Source organism: Diabrotica virgifera, chromosome 9 (assembly GCF_917563875.1).
Source record: "Diabrotica virgifera virgifera chromosome 9, PGI_DIABVI_V3a".
NCBI classification, from domain to species: Eukaryota; Metazoa; Arthropoda; class Insecta; order Coleoptera; family Chrysomelidae; genus Diabrotica; species Diabrotica virgifera.
In genome coordinates this window covers 157,289,504-157,308,940 of record NC_065451.1, presented here as the reverse complement: position 1 = coordinate 157,308,940, position 19,437 = coordinate 157,289,504, and the positions used below count along the sequence as shown (strand labels likewise).

At 32.6% G+C, this 19,437-nt stretch overlaps 1 protein-coding gene across 3 annotated transcripts in view; it reads left to right on the top strand.

The window, feature by feature from the left end:
* Positions 1-19,437, top strand: part of LOC126891729 (uncharacterized) — a 196,920-nt gene that overhangs the window by 128,158 nt on the left and 49,325 nt on the right. The window contains exon 14 of one of the 3 annotated variants that reach the window (XR_007700525.1): positions 3,776-3,871. The exons of the other annotated variants lie outside the window; for them this stretch is intronic. The gene's annotated coding sequence lies outside the window, so the exon portion shown is untranslated. The remainder of the gene's footprint in view (positions 1-3,775; positions 3,872-19,437) is intronic. 3 annotated transcript variants of the gene reach the window in all.

Genomic DNA, 19,437 nt, shown 5'->3' with positions numbered 1-19,437 from the left:
ATTAATTTCTTCTGCATAGGGGCCATAAAGTATAGAAAAAGGTGAATAATTTGTTGCTGAATGGATGGATTGATTGTAAATTAAAATGGCATGAGTGAAAGTATCATCGAGTGAGTAATTTGGGTTTTGCGCTTTAAGAGTGCGAAGTTTTTCTAATAGTGTGGAATGAAAACGTTCTATAGGTGAATTTGATGAGGAATTGTTGACTGTGGTAAAATGTACCTCGATTTTATGCATTTTCATGAATTCTTTTATGAGACTAGCGTTGAATTCTTTTCCGCTGTCAAAGATTACTTTTTTCGGATAATTATGGTGACTAAAGAAATGTCTGATTTTATTTAGGACTGAAGTTGATGATTTATCGGGTAATTTATAACATTGTGCATATTTTGAAAATGAGTCAATTATTGTAAGATAATATTTTTTGTCACATTGAAAAATGTCTAGATGTAGGATATCGAAAGGTTTTTGACCTAGTAGCGGTCCTAACTGGGGTAATTGATATGGGTGTCTTTCATATTTATTTTGCAGGCAAATTTCGCATTTATTGATGTAGTCTGCTATTGTTGTCTGCATTGACGGCCAGTAAAATTTATGTCTAAGGTGTTTATATGTCTCGGTTATACCGTTGTGATTTGATGTATGGTATATTTTTACGCATTCTATTTGTTTATTTTCGTCTTTTATGTCTTGTAGAATTGTATTGCAGAAGTTTGCTTTTACTGTACTATTAATATTGTCTCTAAAATAATTACAAATAAACGGTCTGTATTCGTGCGGGACTTTTATACCGAATTTTTGTTTTGGTCTTAATATTTTTCTAAGAGCGTCTAGGATGCAATCTTCCCAGTTGGCTGTCAGGTTAATTGTGTATCTGTGTTTATTGAATATTTTTGTATAATTAACGTCGTACTTGTCGCAATTTGGTAACATTATTATCTGATTTGTAGATAGATTTAAAGGTTCTTCTGAGGTTGGGATTCCGTTTATTGGATTTTCTCTCGAAGTATGTTGAGTTTGTGTATCGTCTGAGTTATCATGTTGTATTTCGTCAAATGTATTTAGAAAATCGTTGGGGTCAAAATCTGTACTGTCAGGAGGTTCGGCGCAAACTGAGGCTCGAGTGAGTGCATTAATTTGCACACGCGAAAGGGCGTCTGCTACCTGATTTTCTTTGGCTCGTTTATACTTAACCTCGAAGTTGTAATCTTCTAATTTTAGGCGCCATCTAGCTAATCTAGATGTCGGATCTTTGATCTTGTATATCCAAACTAAAGGATTGTGATCAGTTTCAATTAAAAATGTTTGTCCGTATAGGTATGGGCGAAAGTGTTTACATGAGTCGATTATAGCTAAAAGTTCTTTTTCTATGGTTGAATAGTTTTGTTCTGCTGTATTTAAAGTACGTGAGTAGTAAGCTATAGGGTGATTGTCTTGTGTTAATACAGATCCTATTGCAATGTTTGAGGCATCTGTAGTTAGCGTGAAACGTTTAGAAAAGTCGGGGTATTGAAGTACAGGGGTATTAGAAAGTAGCTCTTTGCATTTTTCGAAGGCTTCTACGTATATGGCGTTAGTGTGATCGATGATGGAATTTTTTCGTGTGCATCTCGTAAGGGGTGAAGTAATTTTTGCAAAGTTTGGAATGAATCTGCGGTAATATCCAATTAAGCCTAGAAATGACTTAATTTCTTTTAAAGTTTTGGGAATTGGGTAATGTTGAATTGCTTCGAGTTTTGCTGGATTTGGCATGATACCTTGGGGAGTCACGATGTGGCCTAAGAAAGCGACTTCTTTTGTTAGAAATTCTGATTTGTCGAGTTGGACTTTAAGATTATTTTCTTGAAAGGTTTGGAAGATAGTTTTAATATGTATTAGATGTTCTTGAAGGGATTTGGAAAATATTATGACGTCATCCATGTATACGAAACAATATTTGTATAGAAAAGGTCGTAAAATATTGTCCATTAATTTAGAAAAGGTTGATGGGCTGTTTTTCAGACCAAATGGTAATCTAAGGAATTCAAAATGTCCATGGGGGACAGTAAAGGCAGTTTTTTCAATTGAAGAGGGGTGCATTTCAATTTGATGAAATCCTTGGGCAAGATCGAGTGTCGTGAAATAAGTAGCTTTACCTAGATTGTCGAGAATCTCGTCTATTCTCGGAAGTGGGTATTTATCTTCTATTGTGTTTTCGTTGAGTTTTCTATAATCTATAACCATTCTAAATTTTCGCTTTCCGGAAGCGTCTGCTTTTTTGGGGACTACCCACACTGGCGCAGAAAAGGGGGATTTACTGGGGCGAATAATTTTATTTTCTAATAATTTATTTATTTGTCTAGTTATCTCTTCTTGCATACTTTTAGGATGTCTAAAACTACGTGCATAAATAGGGTTTTCGTCCTTTGTTCGTATTTCGTGTTTTATAGCTGAAGTGAAACTTAAGTTTGTTTTTTCATCATAAAAAATATCTTTATATTTATGACAAAGATTTAGAATTTTTTGCTTTTCTTCTTCGTTTAAATGTTGGGTGCGAATTTTATTTGGGTCAAAGTTCGACGGTAGGTTAGAATGCAAATCGTAATCATTGATGGGTTCTACTTGTATAGGATCAATTTGAATCGGTTCATCTAACGAAACGTTATTTAAAAATCCGTTTGTTACCGAATGAATTGACTCAGGTATTACTAAATTATTTAATTTCGTTTCAGGTAGTAATATTTCTCCGTTTAAAATACTTACTGGGATCTTATTAAATAGAGTTTGAAATGGTATACTTATTCTAAATAAATTAAATGTTAAATTTTTTGATTTATAATTTAATATCGTTGAAATTTTTCTAAATCGTGATTTCCTAATAATATGTCAAAATCATGGCTCCAATCTGCAATACGTACATCGATGAAGTCATTAATTTTAATTTCCTTAAGTAAATTTGTTTTTATGTTTAACAAGTGTTTAGTTGTCTGTTTCATGGAAGTTAAAGTGAAATCTTTTTTATAAACATGTTGTGGATTAAAATATTTTGCGGCATTGGGCGTAATAATTGTATCCGATCCTCCAGTGTCGATTAATACCTTAAGTCGACTTTTTGGTAGGATGAAAAATGGAAGTTTTGGATAACCTCGTAGATTATTTAATACTACAGAGGAGGGGGGTGTTCGTCTAATGCGAGGTCGTGAAAATTTTGCTCGACGTATTCTGAAGATTCATCAGACACTGAATTGTCTGTAAATTCTTCGTCTACATTATTATGTTGTGTATGCGGCTCGTTATAATAATCTGTTTCTACATTAAAATTTTGTGTTGAAATTGTCATAGGTCTCGTTTCCGTATTTATAGATTGCACACCACTCATAGGCGTAGGGGTATTAATTTGTTGGTGTCTTAGCATAGGGCTTCTATAAGGGGTTCTATTATTAGCGAAATTATTCCTATAATTATTAGAATTATTCGAAGTAAAAGCAGGTCTTGAATTATTCTGAGTGAAGACGGGTCTTGAATTGTTTTGATTAAAGACAGGTCTTACATTATGAAAATTTGGATTTTGTGGAATAAATTGATTTCTTTGGTTACTAAAATTAGAAATATTTTGTGCATAAGGTCTAAATTGATTATTACTAAAATTATTTGGGGATCTAGCGTTAAAATTTGATTTGAACGCGGTTGGAAAAGAATTATTTGTTTTTGGTTTTTCCGTTTTTTGTTGGGATTTTAAGAAATTCATATAAGATACTTGATTTTTATGATTGTCTAAAGCTATACATTTTTGTAGGGCCTCGTCTAACGAATCTAACTGAAAGTGCCACAGGTGTTCGCAGTAAGGATTGTTAAGACCAGTACAAAAGGTTTTTAGTGCTAATTTTCTAAAGTAAGGGGTTTTAAAATTTAAATTTTCTGGAGTATTATGTAGCGATATATGCTGTAATAAATCGTTTAAATTATCTATGATTCTATGGTGATAGTCGTCATAACTTTCAGAAGCTTTTTGTACCGTTGTTGTTAATTGGGTAACAAGGATCTCTTCAGATCTCCTGTCGCCGTATTTCGTAAGTAAAGCTGGACGTACATCTGTCCAGTTAGTTTTATTGGAGTAATTTAGATAATCTCGTGGTTCACCTTTAATACGTGATAAAATGTGAGCGTTAATAATAAATTCTTGCGGTGCAGTAGTATTCTGTTGTTGCAAAAATATTAATAGATTATCTACGGATTTAATAAAAGTAGAAAGATTTTGTCCAGCAGTAAATTCTGGAAGCGTAGCACAGAGGCTAGAAATGTCGGCATTGGTAATGGGCATTGTTCTTTCAGATCTACTAATAGGACTTCTGTCGCGAAAATTATTTGAAGGTGGCTGAGAGAGAATTGCGTTAATTTCTTCGACCGTATCAAAATATGTGCTCATAAGTGATAAGGAAAATGTGAAAAAAAAGGAAAGACTTACAGTATGATGATCGCAGTTGATAACATCTGTTGTTCTTCTCTAACAGGTGGATACTCTGCTAAACAATTGAGATTGACCAGGAATTGCGGGAGATTCTGTGCAGACTATCCTGTTCGCAGCGCCAATGATGTTTTCTTGATCACAAAGCACTTTTTAAAAAATTACTTTTATTTATTAATACAAAATAAAACTTTTACAACAAAATATTAACTTTGATACAATGAAAAGTAAATGATGACTAAAACATGAATGCCTGTTTACTAACTAAAATGTCTTTTTATAAGTTTACATTATCTTAATGACCGTGGTCCAAGTCCTCTTGATAAAGGGTTCAGTAGCGTGGTTATGGTAATATCTCTATATAGATACAATTTGATATCTGATGGTTTCAGCAGAGATCAAAAGCAGAGATCAAAAGACGAGTTAGACTGGCATGGGCGGCATTTGGAAAACTAAGCTACATCCTTAAAAACAAAAGATATCCACAACATCTTAAGACAAAGGTATACAATCAATGCGTACTCCCTGTTCTCACTTACGGTTCCCAAACGTGGACGTTTACAAAAGCAAACATGGACAAGATCATAAAGACGCAAAGAGCAATGGAAAGGCAAATGTTGCACATAAAACTATTGGATAAAAAGAGAAACGAGTGGATAAGAGAGAAAACCAAGTCACATCAGTCCACGGTATAAATGACCGCCCCAGCGTCAGCAACAACAGTATTACAGTGAGTAGTGAAGTAGTGAGTAGTGAGTGTAGTGTCTGGAGCCTCAGGAGACTGAGACCCCGGAAGCCCTGAAGATGACGTCAGAGAGGACGTCGAAAGCTCGGCCTAGAAACCAACGACGCGGTTCAACCCGGAAGCCTGGTGAGTTTAATTTTAATATTAATTCTTTTGTTGATATTGATTTTAGCTTTAAGTTTCATATATATATATATATATATATATATATATATATAAACAGATGAAATAGAGAATGTGGAAAAATCCCCTTACGAACAATTATAATATATATATATATATATATATATATATATATATATATATATATATATATATATATATATATAATATATATATATATATATATATATATATATATATATATATATATATATATATATATAGATACAAGTTTTTATTGAGGTTGCAGTCAGTGTAAGGAGCAGGATGAGAGAAACTCTTTGTTACAATCGAGCTTTCGCAAAATTTATTTGCTTCGTCAAGATTAGCTAAAATTGGCATTAATCAAATTTAGAACTAAATTAATAAATCAAAATTTTTTAATGAACTAACCTCACGTTGTAAGTTTTTGTGCTTTTTTATACACTGTTCTTTTATCTTTAATTTCATTGTATTTATAATTATATACTCATTTTAGCTAATCTTGACGAAGCAAATAAATTTTGCGAAAGCTCGATTGTAACAAAGAGTTTCTCTCATCCTGCTCCTTACACTGACTGCAACCTCAATAAAAACTTGTATCTACATATTGTCAGTCAATAATACCAAACTACTATATATATATATATATATATATATATATATATATATATATATATATATATATATATATATATATATATATATATATATATATATATATATATATATATATATATATATATAATCTTTATCCGTTCCACCCTGAGGTGTAGGGATCTGTTTCTGTTTCTATTATTCTTTTTTGTTCTTCGTAAATTTCTTCCATATCTTTCTGTTTTCTGTTAGTTTTTTGGCATCGTTCCATGTTGTTCCCTCTTTTCCAAAAATATCCATTATTACTGCATTCCATTGTTTTCTTGGTCTACCACGTTTTTTCCTTTCTATATTTCTGCTTTCCCAGATTCTTTTAACAGGTATATTATCACTCATTCTTTGAAGGTGTCCCCACAACCCAGCTGTCTTTCTTCTATATAAGTTTCTACTGGTTCTATTTCTAATTCTTCTCTTATTTTTATATTCTTAACTCTATCTCTTCTTGTCACTCCCATTACTCTTCTTAGATATTTCATTTCTATTGCCTGCAATTTACTTTTATCCCTTTTTGTCAATACCTACGATTCACATCCATATGTAAGTACAGGTCTATACACAGTTTTGTATACACTCATTTTCGTTTTTCTTGATATTTCTCGTCTATTTACAAATCCACTGTTTATTGCATAATATAGTCTATTTGTATTTTGTATCCTATAATTTATATCTATTTCTTGTTTTCCATTTTCTTCAACTATTACACCTAGGTATTGATATTTACTGACTTGCTCTATTTCTACTCCATCTATTTGCACATTTATCCTTTTCCTATTTTTATCTATTACCATTGCCTTTGTCTTACTCTTATTCAATTTCATACCGTATTTTGTTAATACCTCATTCCATACTATCAAGCTTTCTCTTAGGCCTTTCTCGTTTCCTGCTGTAATAACCACATCATCCGCAAATGCACATTCTGTCATCCCTATTTGTTCTAATTTCCTATATCCTATGTATATTGGTTTAGTTCTTTGTTTCGTTTCTCTTATTATTTCATCCATAAATATTATGAAAAGAAGCGGACTCAATCCCCCTCCCTGTCTAACTCCCACATTTGTAGCAAATTTTTCTGATATCATATTATATCTTATTACACAGTTATTTGTTTCTTTATATAAACTTTGTATTACCCTTATTAGTTTCTGATCTACATTTTTCCTTTTTAAACATTTCCAAATTGTTTCTCTATTGACTTTATCAAATGCCTTTTCCATGTCCATAAAGGCTAAATATATGGGTTTCTCTGCTATCCACTTCCTGCTAATAACTTCTTTCAAAGTGAATATATGATCCTGTGTACTTCTACCTTCTCTAAATCCACTTTGAGATTCTGTTAATGAGTTTTCTGTGATCAATCTCAATTTTTTCTCTATTATTTTCTCGTATATTTTTGTTATTGTGCTTAATAATGTTAGTCCCCTATAATTGTTACAATCTTTGTTATCACCTTTCTTGTGTATTGGCAATATTAAGCCCATTCTCCAATCTTCAGGCGTTGTTTCTTCCCTCCATGCTTGTCTATATATATATATATATATATATATATATATATATATATATATATATATATATATATATATATATATATTTACTCCCAGCGTATGAAGTGAGCCACATATCAAAAGAAACTGCGGTTGAAGTGAGGTCCTGTACAAAGTGAGGTCCAGTATACGGACCTCACTTAGTCAATCAATGTAAGACTTTTTCGTAGACATGTACTGATAGTAAACACTGTTTTTTTACAAAAAAAAGTGGGACCTCACTTTGTATGGTCCACATCAATTTTTAGTTCGGAGATTTTCCGCATAGAGGCGCTGACCCTGGCGTATATTTTCTAACCATGTATATTCTATGCCCTGTTGAATAACTTACGATACACATAGTGAGGACCATACAACTGGCAACATCTGTTCAACCAATCTTTAAAACAGTGGATCGTCAATCGTCGCATAAATTCAAGCAGTACAAAAATGTTTAATACTTTAATCCTTTTTGAGAGCGTAGGCGCAAAATTTCGGTCGAGTTCTTTTTAAACGCATTTATTTTTTTCGAATCCTGAGATAACTAATAGGTATTTTTAAAAAATTTAAACGCAAAATAGAAGACTACATTATTCCCGAGGGCAGAAAGTCCCTTATAATGAACAAAAAGTTTCTTTTGTAATATATATTTAAAATTAAAAATCAGACTATTTTTTTCACCCCTGTGACTTATTAAAATAAATATTATAGAAGTTCTCAAGGACTTTCGACCATGGATAATACAGTAGTATTTCTTTCTGCGTTTAAATTTTTTAAAAATACTTAAGGTTTTCTCAGTATTCGAAAAAAATGAACGCATTTAAAAATAAATCGAGCGAAATTTTTGCGCATATGCTCTCAGAAAGGCTTAAAATACTATAAATTTTTGTAATCAGTATTTCAATAGTTATTTATGATATAAGTGTTAAAAGTACACGTTTAAAGCACGCATGTGAAAGTTTGCAGAATGAGCGACAGCGAGTTCTGCAATTCACATGAGTGCCTTAAAAATGCACTTTTTAACACGCATATCATGCAATATTTTTTCTACAAACGTAATTACAGGACAATATCTACAAAAACTTTTACTTGAACTTGACTGACATTCCATTTTTATATTTTTTTGACATTACATCAAAATTGCCTATACGATCAATACGAATTGCAGTGCCATAAAAATTTTAAAGCACTAGTGCCTTAAAGCAGCGCCGGATAAAGGGGCGGGCGAGCCGGGCGACCGCCCGGGGCGCCAGAATTTGGGGGCGCCAAATTTTGAGAGACGCTGATATATAAATATAATATTTACCCCCCTCCGTGGCTCAGTGGTAAGAGCGTCTGCCTTTGGATCGAAAAAATCCGAAAGGTTGTGGGTTCGAATCTCACCAGGGTCGGAAATTTTTCATTTATTATAAATTAATAAATGAATATAGTTTCTGTCCTCGTGGGATCGGTTCTCACCGGAGGGACCGCAGACGTTCGGATACAATTAGCGTCTCTTTGCAAAGACAATGACGTCGACATTGCAAAGTAACAAGGCACTTACTTAACACACACACTACTTACACATGACACTAGGTACCTAACTGTTCAAAATTACCGTACCTACCATGCCAATGGCCATTAGTTGTGGAGGCATTAGCTAAACAAAAAAAAAATATAATATTTTTTACATTCATTATTTTTTGGACTTTATAGGATATCTTTGGGCTAAGATTACTCCTAAGACAATTAATATTAAATAATTGTAACAATAAGAAAACTATTTCTAGCTCCTAAAAATTGTTATGGCTTTTAAAGGTCATTTGTCAGGTAATACCTATCACTTTTATGGTATTACAATGTTATACATACATACTTAAAATACACCAAGATCAGTTTTACGAAGTATCAACAAATTTATGAATAGTCAGTGATATTATTATACTGCTGCTTGTCATTATAGCCTCAATGGTTAAATAGTTTTGTCTTCCTGTTCTGTAAACTTTGCTTTATCAACATTGTCGTGTGTCCGTGGGTGTGTAATTTGAAATAAAAAAAAAACAAACCAGGTATATCTATATGAATTAGAATTGACAAGTTCTTTTTCATAATATGAATATATAGAAATTTATTTCGAATACTTTGTACGCGTTAAGATGTTTCACTTTTTGCATAAAAACGGCACGAACGACGTATGAAAAAAAGGAATAATAGATTTTTGTATATATCACAAATTGAACGAGTAATTCCAAAATGATTTGTTATTTGAAATATCTCAGTGGCGTACTATGTTTTTCTTTAAAAAAATTCACACCATTTCAACAGTAGATATAAAATTATTAATTTTATGTCAAAAAATGCGCAATAATTACCTCTTAAAACACATCAAATTTCATTTGCATATCTGAACCGGTTTTAGAACAATAAAGAAATCGTCAGTTTGTAAGAAAAATGTCAACACCCCATACAGGGCTGCTTTATCCATTAGGCAATATAGGCAGTTGCCTAGGGCGGCAAATTATGAGAGGGCGGCAAAAATACTGTACAACAAATATTTGTATATAAAAATTAAAGTAGTATGTATACGGTGACCATATCTTTTTAAAGAAAAAAAAGTACAAAAAAACAGAAGTGTATTAAAAACCCAAAATGTATCTTTTGTATCTCCTTATAAAGGAGGGACCTGGAATAGCCTCATCTTCTTCCGGTTTTTTGTACCATTCATAATTTTCTGAACTTAAAATTAATTTAAGAAGGTCCGGCTTGACTGAAGTAAATGAAACATTTCATTACAAGTCTCATCAAAATTTGCGTACACCTGCATCGCTGCCTTGAGAGTGGAGATGGACATTTGTGACTTTTCCGACGTCCAATAATTATTATTTATTACAGAAAATAAACGCTCGATAGCTGCACTAGTACCCGGAAGACAAAACATAAATTCGCATAATATTTGTTTTTCAGTTTGAATTGAACTACACACTTAAAAACTTCAAGCCATCGATGGCCTGACTATTTTTTTCTTCTCTGTTCCACTCAGCAATTTTTTCACTTGTAGCCACGTCTTTCAAAATTCCCAGTTCGTCAACGAGTTGATCTTCATTTAAAATGGTGGCCTTGATATACAGTTTAAAAGCTTCAAAAGAATAGCAAACATCGTTCCATGTTATTTCATTTCTTAGATTTATCCATTTGAATAGTTTGAACTCATGAAGATTTGTACTCCAGTTTTCTAGGTAGGTTACATATTTTGTGTAAAAATGTCTCACTTGTGTACTGAAGTTTTCAGTAGCGGCTTGCCCGTCTTCAAGTTTACCAAGACATTCTCTCACTTTAAGCGGCAAAAATAATGCGTCCAACCGATGTTGTAATTTATTTTTAAGATTAAAGTATTCTTGAGCAGCATCTGCCGCATTTATTTTATCACCTTCTACTTTCAGAATGGCTTCATGAAACTGCAATGGCAGTAGCATTAGCAGCGGCAGCGCGAGTGAGCTATTTACACGTTCACGCTGCCCACTTCCCTGCCCAATTCCCTGTCCAACAGGACTGAGTATACATGCGGTACTTATACAAGATAAAAATATTAATTTTGTCCTTAGAAATGTTTTAAAGTACATTAGGACAATATTTAAAAATAAGTACTGTCCTACTTAAATAAGTACATATGGTCACCGTAAGTATGTACTATGTATTTAAGTACATAGTACATCCATCAATGGAATATAAGTGGGCATTCATTTCTAGAACATAAATTGCATTTTCTTAACACTACTGGGTCGTCGGCAGCACCGCAAAGGCGCATTGTTCTATAATTTGTTTTTAAACTGAATCCTTTTGGGTTATTCGTGTTTGAAAATTTGTCATTTTCATTGAAAAATGTCGCCTTTTCGGACGGTTTTTTGCGAATACCTTAAAAATTATGCATCTAACGAAAAAAAACTATATAAAATATTTTTGTAGCTTATGAAAAATCAAAGAGATTCGTTCCTTCATAAGTCTTCTAGTGATAACATAAAAAGAGATATGGTAGCTGAAAAGAAATTTTTTTGTGCATGCTCAAATGGGGGTATTCAACTTAATAGCAGAGAAATGGTTTAGGATAAAATGCGAAGTATGTATATTTTAACCCCTCATCCACCAGATTTAAATGCATCGTTTGGCTTCTACAATACCTTTTACAGTCGGAAAAATGAAAGATAACCCATGAACGAACATATAAAACACGCTGTATTTTCCTGTCAACGTGCCACACAAAAAATTGGCCAGCCCAAGTACATGTAATAATTATTATTACATGTACTTGCGCTTGGCAATTTTCTTTGTGACACCGTGACAGGAAAATACAGCGTGTTTTATATGTTCGTTCATGGGTATTCTTTAATTTTTCCGACTGTACTAAAGTGTTATTTCTATGTTTAACAAGTTGGACGGGTTTAAAATGTATGGTTTTTGAAAAAAAAATAAGATCAAATTATAGAGAGCATTTTTAATTTTTTTTTAAATCTTCCTTTTTCTCCATGTAACTTGAAAATGATAATGAGATACAGTAATGAAAGAAAAATAACATTGTTATCTAAAAGAAAACCTACATTTTTGTAAGGTACATGAAGAGAAGTATCCATTCTCAAATGTGGTCTCGAGGTAAGGAAGTACAAATCTCAAAGAGGTACCACAAAAAATGTATATTAATAAAAGGTCATAAAAGGACGCGTTTCGGCTCTTCACGAGCCATGATCAGCTTTAAAATACAGGAGCAAAGACGAAAACTGTCCTACAATATAAAATGGAAATTTTAAGCATGTGGTGATAACGCCCACCTCAGCAAAAGAACTTACCAGACCAGGAAGGAGGAAGAATCTACTAGATTACATTATTTAAGGTTCTATAGGCTTCATTATTTAAAGTTTTAAGTACTGTATTAGACATTAAGTTATATATGAATATAAAAATTCATTAGAAAGATTTTTATGACTTCCACGTTGGGAGGAACCATCTTGCGAACAGATCAGTTCATCGAAAAGTTCCTTGCACCTGATCTGTTCGCAAGATGGTTCCTCCCAACGTGCAAGTCATAAAAATCTTTCTAATGAATTTTTATATTCATATATAACTTAATGTCTAATACAATACTTAAAACTTTAAATAATGAAGCCTATAGAAACTTAAATAATGTAATCTAGTAGATTCTTCCTGCTTCCTGGTCTGGTAAGTTCTTTTGCTGAGGTGGGCGTTATCACCACATGCTTAAAATTTCCATTTTATATTGTAGGGCAGTTTTCGTCTTTGCTCCCGTCTTTTAAAGCTGATGATGGCTCATGAAGAGCCGAAACGCGTCCTTTTATGATTTATTAATATACATTTTTTGTGGTACCTCTTTGAGTTTTGTACTTCCTTTTTGTAAGGTATTTTTTTACGTATCTCTTATCACTTTCGAATTACATGGAGAAAAAGGAAGATTAAAAAAAAATAATTTGAACTTATTCTTTTCAAAACCATTCATTTTAAACCCGTCCAACTTTTTAAATATAGAAATAACACTATAGTAGAAGGTATTCTAGAAAAAAAAGATGCATTTAAATTCTGGTGGATGAGGGGTTAAATATATTTCTCATTTTTTCCTTACTTAAAATACATTAGTCATAAGTTTTTTTTGCACCATATCTCGCTTAGTTTGAATATAACCGACATTTAACAGTTCTCGTTTTAAAGGTCTTTTCAAGCACTACAAAAGGTATTCGTAGCATTATACCCCTAAAATCGAAAATTTGAGCATGCACAAAAAAAATCTTTTTTCACCTACCATCTCTTTTTTTATTTAAACTAGAAGATTTATGAAAAAATGAATCTCTCTGATTTTTCATAAACTACAAAAATTCGCTAGATGCACAATTTTTATGGTATTCCCAAAAAACAGTCTCCGAAAAGTGTCATTTTTCAATGAAAATGGCAAATTTTTAATCACGAATAACTCAAAAAATATTGAGTTTTCAAAAAAATGTATAAAACAGTTATTGCTTAGAATTAGGTTCTCTGGCCACCTCCGGTGTTAGTTTGATAAAAAAAAATTTCCACCCCCGAGAACGGGTGGGAACCACCCCTAAGTTAAAAGCGTCATAGGATATAGCGTAGACTTTGTTTCTTGAGCTATTCCCTACTTACAATGAAAATGTCAAGTAAATTGATGCAGTAGGATGGAATTCGGAGCTAAATACCCTCACTGACTTCACTAATAGATACCTACATCATTCATACATGAATGCATTCACTTAAAGGTTCATTTGGATACCACAATAGAATCACCAATCACCAATAATTGACATATCTAAATATTTAAAGAAGAGTGGATTCAAAGATATTTTCCCTAATTTTGATATTGCTTTGCGCATTTATTTGTGTTTAAGAATTTAAAATATTCATGAAAATAATCTCCAATCAAGTATGATGCAAGAACGTCTTAACAATTTGTCGATTTTGTCCATAGAAAGTGACGTAACAAAGGCGATAAATTATGACGACATTAGAGATGATTCTTCCAAAGAAAAATCAAGAAAGAAATCTGATGTGATCGAACTGTAATGACAATTTTTATGTATTCTTATTTAAATAAAAAAAACTGCTTGCGATTTTTTTTAGCAAAAATGGTATGTACATGCTTGAAGGGCGGCTACTAGAGAATTGCCTAGGGCGTCAACTGACCTAAACGCGGCCCTGACCCCATATCTCGGAAACGAAGTATTTGCTGACATACGCTTATAGAGCAAACTGTCATTATTTTTTCATGTAGAATTACCCTTTAAAGTTTGTCGCATTTATTTAGAAACATCCTGTTTTTCTTCACCACCCTGGATTTCCATAGTTTTTCCTGTATTATTTCACTTGACCGTTATTTTCAGTTCTTTCTGTTTTTCCAGTCCTGCAGGTTTCTTTTCTAATATTGCTTCGTCCATTTTATCTCTAAAAGATTTTCGGGGTCTGTCTCTCTTCCTTCTTCCTATCGGGCTCCAATCTGTTATTCTGTTTATCAACGATTTTGGTCTGCTCTTCTGCCATGTCTGTACCAGGTTAATCTCTTTTTTTCTATGTTGTCTATTATCCCTTGAATTCATTACCATTATTTTCTTAATCTCTATGTTATTTATTCTATCCCTTCTACAGTTTCTACTTAGGTATTCGATCTCTGTTGCTCTTATTTTGCATTTGGTTTTCGTATTTTTTATTCAATTTTCACACCCATTATTCAGAATACCTTTTGTCATGGTGTTATATTATATTCTTATTTTTGTTTTTATACTGATGTTCTTATCCCACAGTACCGGGTTTAATTTTAGTATGCAGCATATTGTTTGTCCTAGTAACTCGATACCTAAAACCATAGCTTGGTTCTATAGGTATCGAGTCATAGAGATAATAAAAAGCTCATGAGATAATAAAAAAAATAATGAATGATTTTATTTGAATTTGCATAGATGATTGTAAGGCCAAGGATATCACAACGGGTCTAAAAGGAAGAGAAAAAATAAAGATATACAAGCGCGCGTTTGCAAAGAATATCCGCATGCTATTTTATGCTAAGTGGATGCCACTCCCTCAATTTAGTTATTGGGGATGCAGCTATATCTTGCGCACAATCAACATGTTTTTTGGTCTTGTAGAAGATTTATACACATTAAATGATATAAATGAGTCAGATTAAATAAATTATTAGACGAATTTTTTGCTAAGCAACAACATTTTTGTTTAATTTAGTAGTATTTTGTATTTTGACAACGACACCCGATTTGGGCGTCGAAACGATAATAAAATTATTTTTTTCAATTTAATTGTGGCTTATTTTGCATCTAAATAGTTATTTATACACATTTTTTACGGGTTGTTGATAATGTGCATTTATCTTTTACCTCGCTTCTTCGTCGCTTGAACTTAAAATGTGCTCGCTATGCTATGCCCTATGTTGGATAAGTTATAAGTAATAACTATCCTACTATTTTTTAAATAAATATATTTTTACATAGTTCTTTATGGTAAAATTTTGATTTTTTCCTATTTTTTTATATTTGCAGTAAATTTGTATATTCTTATATGAAGGGGCGCCAAATTTTATTTTGCCCGGGGCGCTCAGAACCCTAAAACCGGCCCTGCCTTAAAGTAGCATTTTTAACGCACGTATGGAGTTCTAAAAATTGCATTTTTAACACGGTTTTAGAAAAAAGCCTTTAAATGAGGTGTCACATGATGTACTTACTATCCTATTTAAAAAAATCAAAGTTGTCCCTGTCACCTCAAGAAGAGGGATCGCGTAAAGTTCGAAACATTGACGCTATAATATATACCCTATTCCACGAACATACGCCTGTTTTGTATTACTTCGACAACGAATATTTTACTGTGCAACATAAGAAGAACGAAAGTAAATTGCAAATTACATTGTTGTTTATTCTAATAATTATTAGCGCCATTTAATTTCGTACTTCTTATGTTGCACAGTAAAATATTCGTTGTCGAAGTAATCCAAAACAGGCGTATGTTCGTGGAATGGCCCATACTATGATTATTTTAAAAATCGACCTATCCGAGCGTTTTTCTTATGTGCTAAAAATAAATAAGTTAATAAGGGGGTTAACACTTATTCCAGCGAACTGTATTTGTAACAACCAAGGTAGGGATGGCGGTTGTTGAACAAAAAACCGGTTTTCGGTTATACCGGTTTTTTACTTACGGTTTAACCTGGCGGTTATAACTGGTCAAAAAAAGCGGTTGTTCCAAAAACCATTTTTCGGTTTTTTTAATCAGAAGCAAATACTCGTTAATATAATGTTATATGTTACATACATTTATATTGCAATTCAGTTTGCTCAATTTTCCTCCCGAAAAATTCTCCAACCAATTCAACCTATAAAAATTTTCCCATGTGCTTTCAAATTACCCTAAAAATGGGCGAAAGTACCCCAATCTGGCATCTCTGATTCGTCGCTCGTTGTAGACGGCGTCGGTGTATATTGCGTTGTCAATTGGGATATTCCCAAAACTCCCAAAAGTGATGATCCTACCGATCTACCGACATGTCCCTAGGATCTATCAAGTTTTAAAAAATATCCAAATGACATATTTTACTTAAGAGGAAACAGTAGCGATCAACAGGTAGCGAAAACGCGTTCCAATATTGCAGCTGGAATTTTGAATATTTTTTCGAGATATGTGGCACACGTATTCGTAATATAATAAAGAATGGCGGTACAGAGCCCAATTTAAAAAAATATATTAATATGTGGAAATTACTCTGTAATTAAATACAATATTAAAAAAACGAGCCTGTACCGCCACTAAGAAGAACAAAAAAATACACTTTCTTCAAATAAACTTTTTTATCCGATGCCTAGATTTTGTGTCATTTTGGAACTACTAAAATTTTTTATTTCATTATTAGTTCCAAAATGACACAAAATCTAGGCATCTGATAAAAAAGTTTATTTGAAGAAAGTGTATTTTTTTGTTCTTCTTAATGGCGGTACAGACTTGTTTTTTTAAGATTGTATTTATTTACAGAGTAATTTTCACATATTAATATATTTTTCAAATTGTGCTCTGTACCGCCATTCTTTATTATATTACAAATACGTGTGCCAAATATCTCGAAAAAAATATTCAAAATTACAGCCTCAATCTTGGAACGCGTTTTGGCTACCTGTTGATCGCTACTGTATCACCTTAAAAATAAATTCGATAAACCAATTCATCATTTATTGCCATCAAAAAATTTCAGTAGGTAGTATTTTTTAACACGTTTGTATAATACCTTTCATTTCCTAAGAATTATGTATTATTTAAAAATTACATAATGGAGATTCCTAATCGTATTTCGGTATTCACATTTCATACAAGAGTCTCAAAGTACTCAAGTATAAACAATTTTTAGATGATTGTGGAAATATCGATTTCAAGCAGATCACTTACCTTTTTATGTAAATATTCATGTGTTTCATAAAAGCTGATGTGACACTTTCGTCCAGTTCTTTATTAGTAAATAAAAGTTGAATTATGGTTATTTGGGTTAATAATTACTTCGCATATTATTTATAATACATATAGTAGGGGAGCAAAGTATGCTAAATGTGCAGTCACTCGAGCGCTTTGGGGACCTATTGGGTTGTGATTATTAGGTTCTAAAACCAAAAAAGTTAAGTAAAATTTTCCATTTTAGTGGGGACTTTCCATATTTTAAATTAATTTTCCATTTCCAACACCCGTTTTCTCCAATTATAGCGCCACCTATCCGTAATTAGAAAAAACGTTTCGAATAAAAGTTGCTTATTTTTACGCAAAGAATCCAAATCTGAAATAAAAAAAAGGAGTTCCTATTTAAGATTTTAAAGTAACCCCCCCACCTCCGTGGGGGTCGTGTTTGGTACTATTCGATAGATTTCAGAAAAAATATTCAGAAATTGTAGTGTATTACCTATAAGAAGTTACCGTTAAGCCGGGTCCAGACTATGTAACAAAACATGTTAAATAACAAAGTTTTGTAACTTGTTACAAAATTTTAAATAAACAAGTTTTAAAACACAGTGTTGTATAACATTTTTCTGGTTATATAGCATGTTTTATGTTATCCAACAGATGTCGGTAAACATCAAAGAAAGTTATAAAACCGCACCGCGACTGATCTACACCTAAAAACATGTTATTGAAACATTTCTCTGGCATAGTACCTACGCGAGCAGCAACCGTTGGAGTCATATCGCCTTGTTCATTCTAGAGTGATTGTGCTAGATTTTTCTTTGCTCTGTTCACGTAGGGTTATTTACGCGATGAAATTGTCGAAAGAACTGACTACTCATTTAATTGAGCTATTTCGTAAGTAACGAGTATTATGGGATTGCTATGGGATGAGCTACATTTATTGATTTAAAAAACAAATAAAAAAACACGATGAATAGACTGAAATAGAAGTGAAAATAGATACAGAAACTGTAGTTAAAACTAATGCACGTACGCCTATAACTCAAGCCAACAAAAGAAAAGCAGGACGCGGAACCTTAACAGCAAATCGGTGCAAATCAACTCTAAATTTGACATAAATACTATTCTCTACAGAGCAGAATGTTCAGACATAAAACCTGTAACATTCACTTCATTCGCTACACAGATGCAGACTGCTTCATCAGCTACTCAAACAGGCACTCAATCATACAATATATCTGAGCCTTTCTATTCCGTCCACTACACCTACATCCGCTACTTCTCCAGCTACACCAATTCAAACAGACAGTGACAATCAATCATGAACAGGTGAAGACGATAATACTGAGGAATTAAATTTTACAGAAATGTTATACTTCCTCTCTGAAACAATGAGTAAAAAGTTTAAAAAATATACTTTGCTAATAATATAACTGCTAATCTTTCTCTTACTGGAATTGCATCTCGAAATGTCTTTCCTGCCTATTTTATGGCCGATTTCATTTATAAGAAATTCAAAATCAGAACTTTCTATTCTTAAGAAGTTTTTAAAAAAGCCATCACATTTAATGTCTCCTGTCGATGGGTCTATGTTATCTCTTTCCAGATCAGCTAAAAGAGCTGTACCACTACCTATATTTTGCTCGAGCTGCTAATGAAGGACACATCCAAAATATTAATTTAACACGCCGGTGTCGCCTCCACAATATTACACAAGCTGCTGTTGCTATGAAGAGATCCTCCATACTTATATGACGCAATTTTATATACTACCTAACCTACCAGCTATCCATCTAAAATGCTGCAAAATTTATGCGCATGTTGTTGTTTTGTTTTTTGTTATATAGTCTGGATACTCATGCTATATTATAACAAGTTACATAACAAGTTGTACAACAAATTTGTTGTACAACTTTGTTATTAGCATGTCTTGTTACATAGTCTAGACCCGGCTTTAAAAGTTCCCCGTTTCAGGAAAAAATATTGTCTAA